We start from the raw sequence: 4,221 nt of genomic DNA, 5'->3' as shown, positions 1-4,221 counted from the left end.
AGCTTTATGCAATGAGGAGAGAAAGCTAACAGATGTGACCATGAGCCTTTTCCAGCTCAGAGAAAAACCCGGATCATCATCGGCCTTCTTAAACCAAGGTATCTTCCCCTGGATGCCCTGATCTATACATTGTTATAGCCTTGCCTTAATTTGGACATTTTCATGGCCTTAGAACCTTAAACTTGCAACTTATCAAATTCCTCTTTTTAAAGCCATTCCAATTCTGGTATATTGCACTCTGACAACTTCAGCAAGCTAAAACGCTACCCAAAGTGATTTACAGATCTGATGCAATCCTGATGAAAATTTCAGAAGCCTCTATGAGATATGGAAAATTCAACCACCAAATTCATATGGAATGACAGTGGTCCCTGGATAGCTAAAAACATCTTGAAAAAGAAAAACAATGTTGGAAGATTGAGCCACTCAATTTCAAGACTTTGTGCTACAAAGCTACAATAATCAAATCAGTGTAATACTGTCATAAGGACAGACAAATAGACCAATAAAATAGAATCAAGGGTTCAGAAATAAATCCTCACCTTTACAGCCAATTGATTTCTGGCAAGAGTGTCAGATCTGCTGAAGGGAAAGAATAGTCTCTTCAAGAAATGGTACTGGGAAAACAATATCCACATGCAAAAGAATGAAATTTGACCCCTACCTCACACCATGTGCAAAAATTAAAACAAAATGGTTCGATAGCCTAAATATAAGAACTAAAATCATAAAAATTTTGGAAGAAAACCTAGAAAATATTTTATGACCTTGTGTTAGGCAATGGATTCTTAGATTTTATGCAAAAATCATGAGCAACAGAAGAAAAGTTAGATTAATTGGACTTTATCAAAATTAAAACCTTTTCTGTACCAAAGAATATTATCAAGTAAATGAAAAGGCAACCAACAGAATGGGAGAGAATATTTTGAAGCCACACATCTGACAAAGGCTTAATATGTAGAATATAAAAGAACTCCTACAGCTCAAGAACAAAAAGACAAACAACCCTATTTAAAAATGAACACTGGACTTGAATTGACATTTCTCCAAAGAAGATACACAAATGGGTAATAAGCAACTGAAAAGATGCTCAACATCATCAGCCATTAGGCAAATGTAAGTCCAAACCATATTGAGATACAACTTTATACCCACTAGGATGTTTATTATTTTAAAAAAAAAAGGAAAATAACAAACGCTGGTGAGGATGAGGAGAAATAGGCACCCTTATACATTTTTTAAATCATATTATGTAATTCTTTTCCGTTTGTTGCTTTGTTATTTGGGCATAAATCAAATTTTGCTTAGTTTTTCTCAGACAGAAGTTTTCGTTGCTATGTGTGGTAGTTAGATTCAGGTGTCAACTTGGCTAGGCAAAGGTGCCTAGTTCTATTGCTGTGGACATGAGCCAATGGCATGTGAACTCATCTGTTGCTGATTACATCTGCAGGTGGCTAGGAGGTGTTCCTGCGGCAATGAAAGATGTTTGATTTAATTGGCTGGTGCTTAAATGAGAGCATTCAAGTAGCACAGCCAAAGCAGCTCAGCATACCTCATCTCAGCACTCGCAGCTCAGCCCAGGCCTTTGCAGATGCAAAAAGGAATCACCCTGGGGAAAGTTGTTGGAACTCAGAGGCCTGGAGAGAAGGCCAGCAGAGATCATCCTGTGCCTTCCTGCATAAGAAAGAACCTCAGTTGAAAGTTGACTGCCTTTCCTCTGAAGAACTATATGTTAACTAAATAAATCTCCTTTTATTGAAAGCCAATCCGCCTCTGGTGTGTTGCATTCCGGCAGCTAGCAAACTACATTTGTTTCCCTTTATGGTAGCTCTCATTGCATTTAAGCTTTAAAAGTTCATCTTCTAAGTTTCAGTGGCTGAGAGATTTCAAATAGAGTCGAAAGGTTATCCTGGAGGTTATTTGCATGCATTATAATGATATTCCTTTTTCATTTATGGTGTATTGGGGTGACTGGAGGAAAGTACCAGAAACCGTTGAGCTGTGTTCCAGTAGCCTTGATTCTTGAAGATGATTGTATAACGATCTAGTTTTTACAATGTGGCATGTGGTTGTGAAAATCTGATTTTGTCCAGGTTTTGTCCAGGGTGTGGACAGATGAAAAAAAAAAGGATAATAAATAAATAATGGGGGTGGGGCAGAAAGGGTAAACAAAATGGACAGATTGAAATACTAGTGGATAATGAGAGGGAGGGGTAAGGCATATGGGATGTATGAGTTTTTTCTTTTCTCTTTTTGTTTCTTTTTCTGGAGTGATGCTGCAAATGTTCTAAAAAATGATCATGGTGATGATATCGTGAGTCATTGTATAGCATATATGGACAGTGTGTATGACAATTTCTCAATAAAAATGTATTTTAAAAAAAGAACCAGTTAGAAAATGCAGTTAAAAATATGAATCCCATTTACAATAGCAGAAAAATACATATTTCCTCATATCCACTACCAGGTAGGGTGTGGAGATGAGAAAATACGTTCACAAACTTTATGAAGAAAATCAGAATACTAAAGGATGTAAAAAATGCCCTATTTATACAAAGAGAGAACGATGTTTATGTGAATCTCCAAATAACCTAAAAAATAAAAAAGTTTGTCTTCTCCTTTCCACCACTCAAACCAGAGTCTGAGAATTTGATGAACAGCATCTCATCACCACACGTGCTTTGAAGAGCAGCCTTTTGCTGGGATGAGGAAACCCCAAATCACAGGGACATAAAGGAATACGTCCCACCTTAGTGGGCACTCAGGCTATGGGAGTGACACTTGAAGCCTCCAGAAATGGATCTAAGAAGAGTCTTATAACCTGAGACACTGCTTCCCAGGGTTTTGCTGGCCCTTCCTGGCCTTTGGAGACTCCACTGTGCCTTATTGCTACTGAGCTGCCGGCTCGGAGCTGCTGACACAAAGGCCTTTCCTTAGAAAGTAACGGGTCTGACTTTTCAAGATACAAAAGCCCTTCATTGAGTATTTGCTTGGTAAACTCAATTCATTCTAAATAGCTCTCCAAGATAGCTGTTTGGTCCCTGCAAGACCTCCTACAGTTGGTGTTCATTCAATGGCTGGATTGGATATTCTTAGTTCAACCTCATGAAGAAGCAGGGTGAGGCGATTTTTTTCAAACATGAGTTAAATTTCATCCTCCATAAGAATTTGTATCTTGTGACTCAGAACAAGGTCCATTGTCAGCCCTAGCCACACTCTCCCAAATACTCTGTTCTGGTAACACCAGTGGAGCCATCTCCATTTGGCTGCTAGCTATTCCTGACAGGAATAAGTTCCAAACCATTTGCTGGAGGGTTCTAAGTAACTTGTGATTCATGATTGTCTTGGTAAGCGTCTTCAGTTGGGTCTGTTTCAAAACAGAAGCCATTTTCTGACTGATTTTTGTTATGACTTTGGTGCTATGAAGTGCTGAACTTCCAGTATACTGAGCTAGATGAATTTTCGCAGCATGACAGAATACAATTAATTTCCTAAATTGCGCAATTTCTAACACTAAAATTACAGAAATCATAAATGCTCTCTTAAAATTCTTTCAAAGACATAATTTCTAATGGTATTCCTTTTCTTCTTTTATTGTTTGTCTTCCTCTCCCACAGTGGTTTTTCATTCCTGGTTGAACACTGGAATCACCTAGAGAGGTTTTGTTTCACTATGGAAACTTGGGTCTCTCCTTCCCAGCTGGGTGACCTGCAAGTCACTTAACTTCTATGCTCCTCGGTTGTCTGCGATGAGAGACACCGTGTGTAAGGGGCCTTTGATAGTAATAACGACTCTGTGGGTCTCAGACACAGACAGTGGCCTGGACCCTGGAATGTTCAAATCATCCCAAACCATCCACCACTTCCCAGAGATCCTCCAGAGAAATCCCATTTATTAACAATTAGGGCTTTGGCCCCAAGTCCCTTTTGTTTGGCAGAAATGAGCTGGACTCTGATGAGCGTCCAGAATTCCTTTTGCCCCTTTCGTTAATTGGCAGGCAGAGGGGCTTCCTTGGCTCCTTTTCCCTGCCCCTCTGCCCTCCGTTCAAGCCTTCCCCTCTGCCCCTCATCACCGCCAGCTGGGAGTGGAGGGGCCTGTTCCAAAGCACAGATGCGGGCTGAGATGAGGTGGTGATAGAGGTCCCTGTTGGTCCCTGCTGACACCACTCTGAGGCCAGAGGAGAAAGAAGAGCTGTAAATGAGGCAGTCTCAGGAAGGGGAT

This window comes from Tamandua tetradactyla, chromosome 26 (genome assembly GCF_023851605.1).
Source record: "Tamandua tetradactyla isolate mTamTet1 chromosome 26, mTamTet1.pri, whole genome shotgun sequence".
Taxonomy (NCBI): Eukaryota; Metazoa; Chordata; class Mammalia; order Pilosa; family Myrmecophagidae; genus Tamandua; species Tamandua tetradactyla.
Note: the sequence above shows the minus strand (reverse complement) of the source record.